The 19,126-nt window shown below is 39.9% G+C and overlaps 1 pseudogene; it reads right to left on the bottom strand.

Moving 5' to 3' along the window:
- Positions 1-927: 927 nt before the first annotated feature.
- On the bottom strand, positions 928-13,123 carry Ftl1-ps8 (ferritin light chain 1, pseudogene 8; annotated as a pseudogene).
- Between the last annotated feature and the right edge of the window lie 6,003 nt (positions 13,124-19,126).

Raw genomic sequence — 19,126 nt, 5'->3', positions numbered from 1 at the left:
CTACGAGAACTTAATAGTAAGAATGTATCTTCAGGGTGAAAGAAGGGGAAAGGTTTCCAGAAAAGATGTGCTCCCACGGAGAGGCACGCTCCCACAGAGAGGCAGGTTTCCACAGAGAGGCATGCTCCCACGGAGAGGCACGCTCCCATGCAGAGGCTACGCTTGCAGTAAACACTAGCCTGCTTCTTCAGAGCCTCTTACACATCCCTATCTCCAAATGGACACAGCAGTCCTAGGATGCCTAGGTATTGGGATCCAGCCCAATCATGTGAACAGAGAACTTTAACACGAGAGACAAGGAGGAAATGAGGGGTGGCAAAGCTATGCATGCCACCACCCTGGAGACCCGGCTCAGTCTATGGAATGGTGGAAAGTGAGAACTGACTCCCCCCACTTATCTTCTGACACCCACATCTGCCTCTTCCAAAATGAATAATCATAAAAATTAAAACAAACAAACAAACAAACAAAAACCAATAAGCTGATATCCTAAACTGAAAACTATCAGATAACATGTGGCTCCAGGTCTTGATTTTAGAAGTCAAATTGTCTAGTGTACGTAAAGGCTCAAACTTACCATATAAAGTTTAGGCTACAAGTGAAATAAATATTTGAAGCTCAGACATAAACTCATTCCTAAACAGCATGAAACATAAGAAGGCATAACCGTACTTGGAAAGCATTCTGTGCTAATTACACCATACCGTTTGCAAACAGGTATGTAGGACACTGATACGGGATAAAGGACATCCACTTACAGTTCTAGCTTTGGTATTTTATCATTCATTGCCACCATGAAACCAACACTGAGGCTAATATAGTAAGCATACTCATTGCTAGAATTTTTTATCTTTTGCTCTGTAAATCTTTTCCTCTTGCTCTTTTACTTTTCTGTTTCAAATAGCTTTATTTTTACTTGGTCCAAGACTAGGGAGAGGCTCCAGGTGGGTTACAAAGTTTCTTAGAGGCTTGAGAGGTCCATTCAGGTGAAGATCCTAGGTGGCTGATGCAGAGCAGAGGAGAGAGCCCCTTGGAAGACACAGAGGCCTCCTGGTCATGCTTGAGTGTGAGTCGCTCAAAGAGATAATCACCCAGAGATGCCTGAGGCACGCCAGTCTGTGCTGGTTGTGACCCTGCCAGCCTACGGAGGTTGGTCAGGTGATTGCCCATCTTCTTATCCATGCTTCACCTCCTTATCCAGGCAGTGGCTTTCCAGGAAGTCACAGAGTTGAGGGACTGTGCGGGCAGAATCCAGGGCATGTATATCAAAGAGGGCCTGGTTAGGGTTCTTCTCCAGGGCCAAGGCAGCTTCCATGGCCATCTGGGTTTTACCCCATTCATTTTGAGATAGCTTCTGCACATCCTGAAAGAGTGCACGGCCCCTATGATCATTCATTCTGCAAGAAGAAATGGCCTACACCCTCCAAAGACATATCATCCCGATCGACAAAGAAGCCCAGAGAGAGGTAGGTGTAGGAGGCCAGCAGCTGCAAGTTGACCAGGTGGTTCACATCAGCTTCCAATTGGGTGGAATAATTATGATGAACCTGAGAGGTCCTGGCTGATCCAGAGTATGGGGCTATCCGCGAAGATGATGCTGGTTGGTCTTAGGAGCAGAAGGCGGCAAGGAGATGCTCTCAAGAGGCTGGGACTACAGAATTGTAAGGCAACTGGAAGCTAATAAAGTGGGAGTCCCGAGGTCGCTTCCATCCAAATACCATTGAAGCAAGACACAGATTACCAGCTCCCCCAAGGTGCTGCTCTTAATCCATTAGCCACACGGTCATTGCTGTACTGTCTTTCTACAAACCAGACTTCTGTTTTGTCATTTTATATTAATAAAACCATACGCTCTTTTCGCTTGACCGTGTCCACGTTCAGCATATTTTTTGAGTTGTGTGTTTCGTCTCCCAGTTTTTTGCTTTCCATTTCCCATGTTTTTCTTTCTTGCATCCTATCCCAATGAAACAGCATGCCTCAGTTTCCATGTCTGCTATAGCCACTTATTGCTTGATGTACATTTGTGCTGCGTCCAATCTTTTTTTTTTTAATTTTTTTTTCTTTTTTTTTATTAACTTGAGTATTTCTTATATACATTTCGAGTGTTATTCCCTTTCCCGGTTTCCGGGCAAACATCCCCCTCCCCCCTCCCCTTCCTTATGGGTGTTCCCCTCCCAACCCTCCCCCCATTGCCGCCCTCCCCCCATAGACTAGTTCACTGGGGGTTCAGTCTTAGCAGGACCCAGGGCTTCCCCTTCCACTGGTGCTCTTACTAGGATATTCATTGCTACCTATGGGGTCAGAGTCCAGGGTCAGTCCATGTATAGTCTTTGGGTAGTGGCTTAGTCCCTGGAAGCTCTGGTTGCTTGGCATTGTTGTACTTTTGGGGTCTCGAGCCCCTTCAAGCTCTTCCAGTTCTTTCTCTGATTCCTTCAATAGAGGACCTATTCTCAGTTCAGTGGTTTGCTGCTGGCATTCGCCTCTGTATTTGCTGTATTCTGGCTGTGTCTCTCAGGAGCGATCTACATCCGGCTCCTGTCGGTCTGCACTTCTTTGCTTCATCCATCTTGTCTAATTGGGTGGCTGTATATGTATGGGCCACATGTCGGGCAGGCTCTGAATGGGTGTTCCTTCAGTCTCTGTTTTAATCTTTGCCTCTCCCTTCCCTGCCAAGGGTATTCTTTTTCCTCATTTAAAGAAGGAGTGAAGCATTCACATTTTGATCATCCGTCTTGAGTTTCGTTTGTTCTAGGGATCTAGGGTAATTCAAGCATTTGGGCTAATAGCCACTTATCAATGAGTGCATACCATGTATGTCTTTCTGAGATTGGGTTAGCTCACTCAGGATGATATTTTCCAGTTCCAACCATTTGCCTACGAATTTCATAAACTCGTTGTTTTTGATAGCTGAGTAATATTCCATTGTGTAGATGTACCACATTTTCTGTATCCATTCCTCTGTTGAAGGGCATCTGGGTTCTTTCCATTTTCTGGCTATTATAAATAAGGCTGCGATGAACATAGTGGAGCACGTGTCTCTTTTATATGTTGAGGCATCTTTTGGGTATATGCCCAAGAGAGGTATAGCTGGATCCTCAGGCAGTTCAATGTCCAATTTTCTGAGGAACCTCCAGACTGATTTCCAGAATGGTTTTACCAGTCTGCAATCCCACCAACAATGGAGGAGTGTTCCTCTTTCTCCACATCCTCGCCAGCATCTGCTGTCACCTGAGTTTTTGATCTTAGCCAATCGCACTGGTGTGAGGTGAAATCTCAGGGTTGTTTTGATTTGCATTTCCCTTATGACTAAAGATGTTGAACATTTCTTTAGGTGTTTCTCAGCCATTCGGCATTCCTCAGCTGTGAATTCTTTGTTTAGCTCTGAACCCCATTTTTTAATAGGGTTATTTGTTTCCCTGCGGTCTAACTTCTTGAGTTCTTTGTATATTTTGGATATAAGGCCTCTATCTGTTGTAGGATTGGTAAAGATCTTTTGCCAATCTGTTGGTTGCCGTTTTGTCCTAACCACAGTGTCCTTTGCCTTACAGAAGCTTTGCAGTTTTATGAGATCCCATTTGTCGATTCTTGATCTTAGAGCATAAGCCATTGGTGTTTTGTTCAGGAAATTTTTTCCAGTGCCCATGTGTTCCAGATGCTTCCCTAGTTTTTCTTCTATTAGTTTGAGTGTGTCTGGTTTGATGTGGAGGTCCTTGATCCACTTGGACTTAAGCTTTGTACAGGGTGATAAGCATGGATCGATCTGCATTCTTCTACATGTTGCCCTCCAGTTGAACCAGCACCATTTGCTGAAAATGCTATCTTTTTTCCATTGGATGGTTTTGGCTCCTTTGTCAAAAATCAAGTGACCATAGGTGTGTGGGTTCATTTCTGGGTCTTCAATTCTATTCCATTGGTCTATCTGTCTGTCTCTGTACCAATACCATGCAGTTTTTATCACTATTGCTCTGTAATACTACTTGAGTTCAGGGATAGTGATTCCCCCTGAAGTCCTTTTATTGTTGAGGATAGCTTTAGCTATCCTGGGTTTTTTGTTATTCCAGATGAATTTGCAAATTGTTCTGTCTAACTCTTTGAAGAATTGGATTGGTATTTTGATGGGGATTGCATTGAATCTGTAGATTGCTTTTGGTAAAATGGCCATTTTTACTGTATTAATCCTGCCAATCCATGAGCATGGGAGATCTTTCCATCTTCTGAGGTCTTCTTCAATTTCTTTCCTCAGTGTCTTGAAGTTCTTATTGTACAGATCTTTTACTTGCTTGGTTAAAGTCACACCGAGGTACTTTATATTATTTGGGTCTATTATGAAGGGTGTCGTTTCCCTAATTTCTTTCTCGGCTTGTTTCTCTTTTGTATAGAGGAAGGCAACTGATTTATTTGAGTTAATTTTATACCCAGCCACTTTGCTGAAGTTGTTTATCAGCTTTATTAGTTCTCTGGTGGAACTTTTTTGATCACTTAAATATACTATCATGTCATCTGCAAATAGTGATATTTTGACCTCTTCTTTTCCGATCTGTATCCCCTTGATCTCCTTTTGTTGTCTGATTGCTCTGGCTAGAACTTCAAGAACTATATTGAATAAGTAGGGAGAGAGTGGGCAGCCTTGTCTAGTCCCTGATTTTAGTGGGATTGCTTCAAGTTTCTCTCCATTTAGTTTAATGTTAGCAACTGGTTTGCTGTATATGGCTTTTACTATGTTTAGGTATGGGCCTTGAATTCCTATTCTTTCCAGGACTTTTATCATGAAGGGGTGTTGAATTTTGTCAAATGCTTTCTCAGCATCTAATGAAATGATCATGTGGTTCTGTTCTTTCAGTTTGTTTATATAATGGATCACGTTGATGGTTTTCCGTATATTAAACCATCCCTGCATGCCTGGGATGAAGCCTACTTGATCATGGTGGATGATTGTTTTGATGTGCTCTTGGATTCTGTTTGCCAGAATTTTATTGAGTATTTTTGCGTCGATATTCATAAGGGAAATTGGTCTGAAGTTCTCTTTCTTTGTTGTATCTTTGTGTGGTTTAGGTATAAGAGTAATTGTGGCTTCGTAGAAGGAATTCGGTAGGGCTCCATCTGTTTCAATTTTGTGGAATAGTTTGGATAATATTGGTATGAGGTCTTCTATGAAGGTTTGATAGAATTCTGCACTAAACCCGTCTGGACCTGGGCTCTTTTTGGTTGGGAGACCTTTAATGACTGCTTCTATTTCCTTAGGAGTTATGGGGTTGTTTAACTGGTTTATCTGTTCCTGATTTAACTTCGGTACCTGGTATCTGTCTAGGAAATTGTCCATTCCCTGAAGATTTTCAAGTTTTGTTGAATATAGGTTTTTATAGTAAGATCTGATGATTTTTTGAATTTCCTCTGTATCTGTCGTTATGTCTCCGTTTTCATGTCTGATTTTGTTAATTTGGACACACTCTCTGTGTCCTCTCGTTAGTCTGGCTAAGGGTTTATCTATCCTCTTGATTTTCTCAAAGAACCAACTTTTGGTTCTGTTGATTCTTTCTATGGTCCTTTTTGTTTCTACTTGGTTGATTTCAGCTCTGAGTTTGATTATTTCCTGCCTTCTACTCCTCCTGGGTGTATTTGCTTCTTTTTGTTCTAGAGCTTTTAGGTGTGATGTCAAGCTGCTGACATATGCTCTTTCCTGTTTCTTTCTGCAGGCACTCAGCGCTATGAGTTTTCCTCTTAGCACAACTTTCATTGTGTCCCATAAGTTTGGGTATGTTGTATCTTCATTTTCATTAAATTCTAAAAAGTTTTTAATTTCTTTCTTTATTTCTTCCTTGACCAGGTTATCATTGAGTAGAGCATTGTTCAATTTCCACGTATATGTGGGCATTCTTCCCTTACTGTTATTGAAGACCAGTCTTAGGCCGTGGTGGTCCGATAGCACGCATGGGATTATTTCTATCTTTCTGTACCTGTTGAGGCCCGTTTTTTGACCAATTATATGGTCAATTTTGGAGAAAGTACCATGAGGAGCTGAGAAGAAGGTATATCCTTTTGCTTTAGGATAGAATGTTCTATAAATGTCCGTTAAGTCCATTTGGCTCATGACTTCTCTTAGTCTGTCGACATCACTGTTTAATTTCTGTTTCCATGATCTGTCCATTGATGAGAGTGGGGTGTTGAAATCTCCCACTATTATTGTGTGAGGTGCAATGTGTGTTTTGAGCTTTAGTAAGGTTTCTTTTACGTATGTAGGTGCCCTTGTATTTGGGGCATAGATATTTAGGATTGAGAGTTCATCTTGGTGGATTTTTCCTTTGATGAATATGAAGTGTCCTTCCTTATCTTTTTTGATGACTTTTAGTTGGAAATTGATTTTATTTGATATTAGAATGGCTACTCCAGCTTGCTTCTTCTGACCATTTGCTTGGAAAGTTGTTTTCCAGCCTTTCCCTCTGAGGTAGTGTCTGTCTTTGTCTCTGAGGTGTGTTTCCTGTAGGCAGCAGAATGCAGGGTCCTCGTTGCGTATCCAGTTTGTTAATCTATGTCTTTTTATTGGGGAGTTGAGGCCATTGATATTGAGAGATATTAAGGAATAGTGATTATTGTTTCCCTTTATATTCATATTTGGATGTGAGGTTATGTTTGTGTGCTTTCATTCTCTTTGTTTTGTTGCCAAGACGGTTAGTTTCTTGCTTCTTCTAGGGTATAGCTTGCCTCCTTATGTTGGGCTTTACCATTTATTATCCTTTGTAGTGCTGGATTTGTAGAAAGATATTGTGTAAATTTGGTTTTGTCATGGAATATCTTGGTTTCTCCATCAATGTTAATTGAGAGTTTTGCTGGATACAGTAACCTGGGCTGGCATTTGTGTTCTCTTAGGGCCTGTATGACATCAGTCCAGGATCTTCTGGCCTTCATAGTTTCTGGCGAGAAGTCTGGTGTGATTCTGATAGGTCTCCCTTTATATGTTACTTGACCTTTTTCCCTTACTGCTTTTAATATTCTTTCTTTATTTTGTGCGTTTGGTGTTTTGACAATTATGTGATGGGAGGTGTTTCTTTTCTGGTCCAATCTATTTGGAGTTCTGTAGGCTTCTTGTATGTCTATGGGTATCTCTTTTTTTAGGTTAGGGAAGTTTTCTTCTATGATTTTGTTGAAGATATTTACTGGTCCTTTGAGCTGGGAGTCTTCACTCTCTTCTATACCTATTATCCTTAGGTTTGATCTTCTCATTGAGTCCTGTATTTCCTGTATGTTTTGGACCAGTAGCTTTTCCCGCTTTACATTATCTTTGACAGTTGAGTCAATGATTTCTATGGAATCTTCTGCTCCTGAGATTCTCTCTTCCATCTCTTGTATTCTGTTGGTGAAGCTTGTATCTACAGTTCCTTGTCTCTTCTTTTGGTTTTCTTTATCCAGGGTTGTTTCCATGTGTTCTTTCTTGATTGCTTCTATTTCCATTTTTAATTCCTTCAACTGTTTGATTGTGTTTTCCTGGAATTCTTTCAGGGATTTTTGCGATTCCTCTCTGTAGGCTTCTACTTGTTTATTAATGTTTTCCTGTGTTTCCCTAAGTGTGTTCATGTCTTTCTTGAAGTCCTCCAGCATCATGATCAAATATGATTTTGAAACTAGATCTTGCTTTTCTGGTGTGTTTGGATATTCCATGTTTGTTTTGGTGGGAGAATTGGGCTCCGATGATGGCATGTAGTCTTGGTTTCTGTTGCTTGGGTTCCTGCGCTTGCCTCTCGCCATCAGATTATCTCTAGTGTTACTTTGTTCTGCTATTTCTGACAGTGGCTAGACTGTCCTATAAGCCTGTGTGTCAGGAGTGCTGTAGACCTGTTTTCCTCTCTTTCAGTCAGTTATGGGGACAGAGTGTTCTGCTTTCCGGCGTGTAGTTTTTCCTCTCTACAGGTCTTCAGCTGTTCCTGTGGGCCTGTGTCTTGAGTTCACCAGGCAGCTTTCTTGCAGCAGAAAATTTGGTCTTACCTGTGGTCCCGAGGCTCAAGTTCGCTCGTGGGGTGCTGCCCAGGGGCTCTCTGCAGCGGCAGCAACCAGGAAGACCTGTGCCGCCCCTTCCGGGAGCTTCAGTGCACCAGGGTTCCAGATGGTCTTTGGCTTTTTCCTCTGGCATCCGAGATGTGTGTGCAGGGAGCAGTCTCTTCTGGTTTCCCAGGCTTGTCTGCCTCTCTGAAGGGTTAGCTCTCCCTCCCACGGGATTTGGGTGCAGAGAACTGTTTATCCGGTCTCTTTCCTTCAGGTTCCGGCCGTGTCTCAGGTACAGGGGCCCTGCCGCTCCTGGGCCCTCCCCCACGGGAGCCCAGAGGCCTTATACAGTTTCCTCTTGGGCCAGGGATGTGGGCAGGGGTGAGCAGTGTTGGTGGTCTCTTCCGCTCTGCAGCCTCAGGAGTGCCCACCTGACCAGGCGGTTGGGTCTCTCTCTCACCGGGTCTGGGAGCAGAGAGCTGCTGCGGGCCGGGATTCGCTGTGTCCAATCTTTAATGAAATGAAACTGCTCTGAAGCTTAGTGTAACTTTGCTCCAAGTAGAATTCCTGTGTCTTAAACTGTGGTTTCTAGAAATAAAAGAAATAAATGAAATTAATTCGGGAGAATTTATAGAGTGTCTCTGCTCCTCCATGGGGGCTACTCTGGTGTTTTTTTCTCTGTGACTATATTTTTGTTCAAAGGGAGGTATCCACATATTTCTCATTGGCTGAGAATAAATATAAGCCTACACCTGACCCTATTTTGTATGAAAATGAACCTAAGTTCTAGATGTCATAGTTTCAGACACCACCATTATATTCCCCATCCTGGGAGCCTCTACTAAGCATCTGTAGTAAAGATTCCTGAGCTTGGTATGAAAAAAAAATGTTGGAAAGTAATCATGTCTAAATTATTTCCAATCAAATTTTAAAGCCCCATATGTTCACATTTCTAAGATGTTCTAAAGGACCTGCTTGAAATGCATAAGGCTTGAAACATTGAAGGTTCATTGTTTACTATTCTGTGAAACAACAGTACTCGGAAACAAACAGATCATTGGAGCTACATCTTATTGACTCAATGAATTCTTTCCACAAGATGAAATTGCTGAGTCAGGATTCCCTGGAAGCTTAATTGTCATCCTCTCAGTGTTGCTGGCTCATTGGTACCCATGGAGGTCGCTCTACTTGCTCAAAGTCTCCTAAGAATGGTTGCTGGTGAATATGTTTTCCAGCGGCTTCCCTACTAGTCAGAGGTTGGAACAGTGCTGTTGAGCTCACTGTCTCAGTCCAAATTGTCTCTATAGGTTTTTAAATGGATTGCAGATTCAGAGAAACATTGAACAGCTTCATGATACATTATTATTTATGATGACAGATCCAGGACATTCAGTTTATAGATTGAACAGGAGTCCCAAAGGTGTTTATGGACAAGAGTTAGTCCTTAGCATGGTACTTCTGGGAGATAGGAACATCTTGAAGAGTTCTAGCCTAGTGGGGAGGGAGGACCTGTCTCTAGATCATTCGGGTCAACGGCCCTTGGAAGATTCCAACTCTTTATTTCTCTTTTTGCCATTCTGGTTATTTACTCTGACAACACTCCTACTGTGATGAGTTACCTCAACGCAGGCTTAAAAATGGGGCCAGCCGATATGGACTAGAACCACTGAATGTATGAGACCAAATAAACCTTCCTGCTTTATAATTTGATTACTTTGTCATTTGTTATAGTAATAGAAAATCTGACTAACAGTTAATTTCAGCTAGAAGGACTCGTTTTATCAAAACAAACCTTGAACCTGTGAAAACCAGAAATATCTGTTCATGGAGAAATCCAAAATCATATCTTCGGCTTTTCTCTAACAAAACCATTGAGGTTATTTACTTTAGCTTAGGGCTGTTCTTGCAGGCAGACATAGCAACAGTTTGCTTTAGATTAAGTGTTCTTTTGAAATGCCATTGATCTCTTTCCTCCTATCCCACTAAGGCTTCTATGTAAGGAGTTGGCTCAGGATAAAGCTTCTGCCACATTTTTTAATGATAAAGAAACAAAGAGAGATTTTTGTTTTTTGTTTTTTGTTTTTTGTTTAATGGTATAGTGATAGAGTATATACTTTGAAATCAGAATGTTGTGCACTACCTCTACAAACACACATGTGTGAATTTATTTTTTAAAGCTTTAGTTTTACTGCAAATTACATAAGGGGTTCTCTTCTCTGTGCTCAGTCTAAAAGGCTGTTTGTGAAGAAAATTATGCGTTGTGGCAAACAGTTCCTGCACGCATCAATGTTATTATTTTCAGTTTTGTGTGTGTGTGTGTGTGTGTGTGTGTGTGTGTGTATGTGTGTGTGTGTGTGTGTGTTAGATACAGGGAATGTACCATAGGGTCAAAGATGTCTGTGCTCACAGTCTGAATCTCTGTACCTCATTTACTTATCAAATGTATATACACGAGCTATGGGACAATGGGGCTATTGCATAGTAACCTACAAACGTGCAGGCAGCATGAGTGTGTTCCAGACACTCTTTAGGATAGGTATTGCAGATCTCTGTATCTGCCTAGATAGAAGAGATCCTGGCATCAGCAATTTATGACTGGATTCATAAAACTCTCTATTGTCTTGCTGAAATTTGTTAAAGTGTAGATTAGGGCATACAGTGCTTTAAAGATCAATTTATACATGCACGTCATATGGTTACAGGAAAGGGCACGGACCTTTCTCAACTTTATCTGGATCTTTACTTTTGATTCCTATTCATATTTGCACAGCTGCCCGGACATGAGTGTTTACATAGCACCCCAAAGTCATAAACAAAAATCAGACATCAATGCTGATGGACTCAGCATGTTGTACCTTTTGTGGATGATTATGTCATTACAGGGAACTCCTCCTCGTGCATAGAGTTATCAGCCCTGATACGTGTGGGCCAGAGGGCTGTGCCCTTTCAACAAGTAAATGCAACAGAAAAGCATCATCTACCAATCAGAGAGTTGACCCTCCCTGGATAGGATGAGTAGCTACCTTGATCTTTGACAACTTTTGTGACGTGTGTCATACTTGGTAGAAACTGTACGAAACTTCACTAAATCATCAGCAACCTCATGCCTTCCTATGAGTATGCATAGTACCAAGTCCTCCTAAGCTTTCCTAGCCATGCTGCACAGGTTCCAGATGTGTGTGTTTGCATGCATGTGCGTATATATAATCGGTTCTCCACCTCCTGGAAATGTGATTTAAGATGGTGGCTGACAGGTTGAAAAAAAAAATTCAGAGTCTTCACTACCCGTGGGAAATACCACCACTTAAATGTCTGCTTTTAAAATACTATGAAGCTTATAGTGTTTGTTATGCCAATGTATAAAGAAAACGTGTCTACTGATAATATAATAGTCCCTATTTTAAAAATATAATATTACCTCACATTTCAACAATTAGCCATGAAAATAGACTCATGGCTAGAATCTTTGACAAATTTTAGATGTTCTATGCTAAAAAATAGTTTGCAATTTTATGTCGCAGGCCTTTCACATTGAGATTATTATATGGTCCTGGCAAAAGTTAAAAATCTAGTTAAGAATGGAACATTGCTTATGTGTGAGTAGAGTGTTAGAATATCATGAAACTTTAGATTTTACATTCAAAATGTCCCTAAATGCTTCACTTCAGGGAACATAATATTAACTTTAGTTTGTAACTGAATTTTAGAATGTGTAAGAGTTCAAATCACTTCTTGCATGACTTTTGTTTTACATGTAAAATTTAACTAAACCAAAAAATCCTATTTCAGTTTTAAATAATTAGAAAAGAGATGAAAATGTATCTGTGTTTATGAATGGACACTTGAACTTGACTCTCAAGTGTTGAATAAATTCCATTTCACCCTTTATTGGAGAGCTTTTAATAGATTTTTATTGATAAGGCTTAAGATACTTGGTGACTTGCGATTTCAGTTTTTCTGTGATAGATCCAGTTCAGAGAAGCTTAAACATTGCTTTATGTGGAACACTTAGGGAAGCATGGACAGAACTTATACATGGAAACCACAACAAGGGCCCCCCACCACCTCAGGTAATCAGTCTGAACATAAAACAAACACACAAATATTGAGTCCCAAATATGGTGACATTGCTCAAGAAATCCAGAAAGGAATTTGCCATTCAATTCAATCTAATAAATCAGAATTCTTTAACTATGGAGGTGCATTTCCCCCTATACTACTGAACATTACGTATTCCAGATCAGGACTTCATTGACTCTAAAACTAAAGCCCAATTATATATGATTATTTATACAAACCAAACTTACTGATAGAGGATTGATTGTAAAAGTGCCTTTGAATCTGTGATGAAGGCTTATGATGTAAGGCCTGTGTCCTCTGGCAAACAGATAATGCATTTGTCACACTTGCCCAATAGCTACAATAAGTCACTCAAGGAGGGAAAGGAGAAGTACTTCTTAGCCCAGGTTCGTCTGTTCAGACTTTGTTTGAGGGAAGTCCTGACCATTAGTAGCAATGAAATCTTCATTACGAAGGGTTCACTGGAAGGAATCTAGTCATGTTTCCTAGCCTACCTGAAGGCCTGATGGACAACTGGAGAAAGCAATTGGCAATGAGAACAATCAGGTTCACTTTTGTATGGGACAATTTGGATGCTTTATTTAATGCCAATGATGACTTTCTGAAACACAGAGGTTTTCCTGGATAAATCTTGGAGCATTTTTGCCCCTGTGCAAACACTGCATGGAGAGTTGCTCTGATCTAGTCTATGAGTACAAAATGCACCAAACCCAAAGATTTGCCAGGAATGAGCATGGCACTGACCTGACTGGACAAGGGACTTGCATGAGCAAACTGTGAGGAGGAGTGAAGGGAATCTGGAGTGCTCGGCTCGTGGGAGTGAGATGATGAATGACAGTTACAACTTGTGGACCAGCTGCAAATGGAGAGTTTTAGCTCTTTTCTTCTTCTTTTGCAGAATAGAAACTTTACCTGCAGAAATTTCCAGGACCACACTAAAGAATGACCACCAGATGGGGCTTAGTGTGGGCGTACAGATCCAAGCGATGGAGTAACAGCCTGCCTGTGTTATGCGCTGTGTTAAATCTTGGCCTACTTGAATTCGGCAGGGCTGTTTTGGACTGTTCATCCCTCCACTTGACTTGATGACCAGGTCAAACTCATGCTGTACGGGCACTTCACTTTGGTGCCTTGCATGTTTCTCTTCTGTTTCAGAATGCTACAACTTCATAATTCAAATTGCAATAGTCCCTCTTAGGCATGGAGGATCTATTCCAATCACCCATGGGATGCTAGGAAATACCATTGAACCCTCAAGAATAACATTATACATATATATATATATATATATATATATGTATATGTATATATATATATATGGCAATTTAAGTGATAAGGTTGCTACAGTAAATAAGATATTAAATCGAAAAACTAACAGAGCGATAAAAAACAATATAGTGTTATACCAATCACGTAAGATCATCTTCCTGAAGAATGTATTAATTCCCCATTGCACTTCACAAATAGTTTGTAACCACACAGACCACAGGAAAGCAAAACCGGAACACCCTGCATTATTCCCCAGCAAATAAGGAACATGAGTTGGTAGTAAGTTGAGGCAGCCCCTTTTTTACTTGGGAGTAAATTTATTTTTGAGGTTACATGTTGTGATACCTCAGTTTTCTTCATAGGACTGAGCCCCAACTTTCCCAGGAGGCCACAGTTACTCAACATCTTCTATGGGTCCATCTGCTTTCCATGTTTTATGATGTCCTCTCCAAATTTTAACAGTTGTTCACATATAAGAGAACTAAAGAGGGACTGGCTAAGCTTACAGCCTTGCTGTGATATGAAGGATCACATATCCTTCACATATGACTGGAGCTATATGATGTCTCGCGGGAATAATCACAAGGTATATTTCATCCCATACAATGTTGGGTTGGAACAAGTAGTTCATAGCCAGTCATCTTTATCTTGATGTTGCCTTTCTCCATTCTGAGTCATGCTGAATTTCTATGTGGTTCCTATTCCTGAGCCAAAGATCATTTTGTCCCATAAACTTTAGATTTAGCTTCCTTAACTTAAATATTCATCCTTTTTGTCTCCAGATTATGGTGATGCTGGAAAGTGTAATGGATGCTGTAACAAAATGAATTGACACCAGGGAGTAAGAAAAAGAATGTGCGTGTGCCTGTAGGCATCTTTCAATCTAAATTCAAAATATTAAATAGCATTTGCACCGTCGAAGAAGGATGAACCGAGGGACATCAGCTGGGTAGCTGTCTTATTAAGAACTGGCAATTTTATTCCTACCAGAATAGCGAATTCCAAACCTTCAATTTCAGTCTGCTTCTGCTTAGTTTATGGTCAGTGGGCTTTACGCTCATTTATTTGAAAACTCTCCCTTAGAATGAGATTAAAAGAAATTGATGATGTGTTTCACAATTCCACTTGGGGTGTTAGGGGACTCAAGAGATAGTAAAAATGGAGACTGTTTCTCAATATTCTTTTTTAAGTACCACTCCAGGAAGACTTCTCCAATAACTCCATTTTTTTCCTCTCAGTCTTGGAGCCAGGAAAGTCCTATTAATTTTAGAAGCACTGCCTGTAAATACTTGGAATTTTATTCATCAACAGGTTTTGTTTGACCCTATTTAATGGTAAAACAAAAAGTGCTTCTTCAAATTATCATTTTATAGGAAAATATATGATAATTGTGTCAACCATGAAATTAACCCAATAACAGAAAATATTTCCTTCAAAGACGATTTTGTTTAATACGTATAGAAGTACTTACTAAGCGCTTGCCACCGAAGTAAATTTTAATGTGCTGGGTTAATTGAATGCAGTTTGCATCTTTTCAATTTGACATTTGCTGACACTGTATTATGAAAGGCTTAGTACTAACTCCAGTGCCATTTAAAGGAAAATATGCATACCTGTCCCACAAGCTTGCTGCCAACATTGAATGGAACAATCTAGGAAATGTCAAGTAATGCCTTGGGCAAAGGGCTCAATAAATATTAGATATATTTGGATTCTTGGGATTCAAGGGTGAACAAATAAGACATTGCTTCTTTTTTTTTCTTTATGGTAGCAAGGACCAAGCACAGGGCCCTGCTCAATGCTCAGCAGAGGTTTTGTCTCTGTGTTGCATCTGCAGCCATTTTGTGCTTTTAAAATTTGAGAGACTGTCTTACTAGGTCACTCAGTCTGGCCTGGAATTCACTCTGTACCCCAGACATGCCTTGAACTTATGACCTTCTTGAATTATCCTTCCACGTACTCAGAATTTCACACCTGTACCACCAGATCCAGCTCAATTATAAATTCTCACAGAGACATAGGTAGATTAGCAAGCAATGATTTAAAACACGGCGTGAGAGATGTTCTCATAACTGAAAGGAGGGTGTTTCATAATAAAATAATGAAGGGCGATCTGGAAGAATGTACTATGTTACATTGAGGATCAGAAGGTTAACACAGCTTGGGTAGGGGAACAAAGGATGGACGTTTGAGGACTCAGAAGCTTGAGAGAGCAGAACAGCCTCAAGAAACTGACATCGTCTAAAGGGTAGGTAGGTAGTAAGGTTCACACCAGTGGCTTTACCAGTGCTGCTGGTATTAGGATCCCTTGGCCTATTTCATACTTTGAATGAAACGTGTAATGGACTCATGGGTACAGCCTTGCATGATCAGCCATTCGGCCATTTGTAAAACTTCGCATTCACTACGCTATTTCCTATTGTTCTCTTCAGAAAATCACATAAGTGCTGACAGTAAACAAGCTCCTTCTGGAAAGTGTTACTTTCTGATATTCACTTGGAAGCAAGGTATTGTATTATGGGCAAAAATAGTAAAATCATTTTTGAAAACTCCAATTCATTTTCTTTGAGAAAATGCCTTCCAATATCCATTTCTGAACCTGTATAGTTTTTCAGTCAAGTCTTACAAGTACTACTGATATTGCTTCAGTTAAGTCTCCAAAATTTTTGTTTCAGGAACATCAAATGATTTCCTTTTAAGGAATAAGTAAAGAAATTATAAGTTACTCATAGTTACTCTATCATGCTATCAAATATCAGAGGACATTCTTCCTATCTAAATATATTTTGATATACCAATAATTTATGTCATTCTGAGTCTCCCCTAAACACTATTCCTGTCTCTAACTCCAGAACTTCTCAAATTCAACTTAGAATGATGAGAATAAGTCAATGGCTGGCCAATCTCATGCTATTTTCTTGAATTGTGGTAGGTGGCTGCCCACCCTTGTTTTGCATCCTGTGTACAAAAAGATAAATTATATGAACCTAAAGAAGTCTGAAGGAATCTTAGAAATCTTGTAACACCTGTTTCTAGAAGCAATTATATCACGAATGCAATGGTATCCAGAACCAGGAATATAGGCATAAAATTATATGTAGTCATCTGGTTCCATGTGCTTTTTCAATTTCTGTATTTGTGATATATTGTTAAGGCAAGGAAAAACATACCTACCTAATACAGTTTCTTCCTGTAATGTAAGTGCAGGCATTGTAAGCCCTTTCTTCTAGCTTTGTAAATATGCAACACATTATTTTTATCTATAATCATTCAACTGTGCAATAGAATATGCATCTTATTTCCCTGACCCAACCATAAGCAAGTTTACATCGACCAATCTTTGCCTTTTCTTTCCCTTTGCCCTCTTCCAGTTTCAGTAACTGTCATTTTATTTCTGAGACCAACATTATCAAATTCCATATATGAGTGAAGTCATGGTATTTTTCTTTCATTTCTGGCTTATTTTACTTAGCATAGCCTCTTCTAGAATTCTTAAAGAGCTCAAATCTCAATAATAATAAAGAAAACCATCCTATTTGAGATGAACAATAAGTATATGCAAATGCTGTTCAAACAAACCACATATAGGTCCCTGAGAAAAAACTCTAGAAAATGCACATCAAAGTCCAGTGCATTATTCCCTTAACCAGTAACAATGACTGTTATTGAACAAACCCAAGGTCCTGATAAGGATGTGGCTAAAAGGGATTACTTACAAACTATTGGCTGAAGTGTAAAGTAGCACAGAGGTTATACGGGCAGTTCTCGAAAATGATTAGAAATTCAATTAGTCTGCGATCCTCCATATGTCTCCAAAATACCTAAAATTGGCATGTTTAAAAGAAATTTACATCTACTCATTTATGAAAACTATTTGTTTTTTCATTTTATTTATTTTTAAATTAACATTGTATTTGATATTTAATTTATTTATTTATTATATGATTGTTCTGCTGTGTATTTATCTGCCTGCCTGAAGAGGGCATCAGATTTCCCTATAGATGGTTGTAAGCCACCATATGGTTGCTGGGAATTGAACTCAGGACCTCTGGAAGAGCAGCCGGTGTTCTTAGCCACTGAGCCATCTCTCCTGCCCCATGAAAACACTATTTGTAATACACAATCTGAATGTCTACTAACAGAAGAATGGGCATGTGCAGTAGGTTTATAAATTGAAGTAGTATTTATTCCTAAAAAGGATGCTATTCTGCCCTCTGTGATGGTATGGATGTGGCTAGAAATGTATATTTTAAATGGTTATGTTTAAGATTTGTATTTATTTTATGCTAAAATCCCCGTGGATTTGTTACTTAGAATATGGATGCCTGTTTTCTGCATTGGGTTTCTGTGGGAAGAATTAAAATTTGTAGTGTGAAGGCAATCATAAGGTTGAAGGGGCAGCATACACTCCAACTCCACAGGCATCTTGGTTTTTCTGGGAGGTGAAGTAGTTTGAAACTTACATTTCTAGGAGCTCAGTCAAGGTAGGAGAAGTCCTCAACTGAAGCCAGTTTAACTTCTGAAGTGGTTGTTGGATACAATGACCCATTAATCCTCTTTCAGTGCTGTGATTTTATGATTAGAATGTTAATTTTATTGTTTAAAAATATAAAGCCCTCTACACAAGAACAGCACTGTGAAGTGTTTGTGGCCCAAAAAGAGCGATCATGAGCATTGTGCTCACATAGGGAAGCTCAAAGCCCCGGCCAACGCTGTGCTTGGGGATTTTTGTTGTGTTTTCTACTCTAATCCCACAGAGTCTCACAGAACAACCGCTCCTGGAAGGAAATCTTATTGGTATTTGTTTTGGTGAAAGCATGTCTCCAACCACAATGTGTCCGGGCCTAAATGATGGTCAGAGATACACATGGAAGCAGGTAAAAACAGAAATAAGTTGTCACTTTGCAGGTCTGTTATGACATATACATTTGTGTTTTGAATTGTTTTTGGAAATGAATTCGTGGGGCTGGAGAGATGGCTCAGCGGTTAAGAGCACTGACTGCTCTTCCAGAGGTCCTGAGTTCAATTCCCAGCAACCACATGGTGGCTCACAACCATCTGTAATGGGATCTGATGCCCTCATTTGATGTCTGTGAAGACAGTTACAGGGTACTCACATACATAAAATTAATAACTAATTCTTTAAAAAAAAGAAAGTGAATTTTGGTTCATTTATCTAGAAAGCAGGATGGCTTGTATGTTTCATCAAATTTTCTCTTTTATCAGATTAAAGGGTGTGAATGAGAGAAGACGTATGCGAACAAATATTGAAGATAAACTGAGGGCTTAGCCACCCAGGGTTAAAGTACATACTCTAGTCCGTGGGTGTAAAAGCTCCTGAAGTTCTATTGGAGGGCCTGATTTTACAGATCACAACATGGACAAGGAGATAAAAGAAAACTGATCTTCACAACTCTTCTTGCTCAAGGAAAGTGCAATGCCATCATGCCTGCTTGTTAAGTCCTTAGGTTACATATGCTGATACAAAGTACATAAGTAGGAAGACTTAGTAAAGTGACATACTTAATTTCTCCTTGGCATTGAGGAAAGCATGGTCACAGAGCATGGCACGGTCAGACCTGAGCAACCACAGGCTCATGACTCACATGTCCCTGGGCTCAAATGTTCTGGGAGGTCATTCTCCCAGATTTTAAATTGCTTCCCATTTTCCATTTTCTAAATGGGCAATGGAATATATCGCCAATCTAAAAGGATGTAAAAAATGTAAGGTAGATTACCTTTGTTTCAATACAACTTTACCTATAGTGAAATCCATGTGGCACCATTTGATTTACCCATTCGT

The sequence above is a fragment of the Rattus norvegicus genome, chromosome 7 (assembly GCF_036323735.1).
Source record: "Rattus norvegicus strain BN/NHsdMcwi chromosome 7, GRCr8, whole genome shotgun sequence".
In the NCBI taxonomy this organism is placed as follows: domain Eukaryota; kingdom Metazoa; phylum Chordata; class Mammalia; order Rodentia; family Muridae; genus Rattus; species Rattus norvegicus.
Note: the sequence above shows the minus strand (reverse complement) of the source record. Positions and strands in the feature narration are given on the sequence as shown.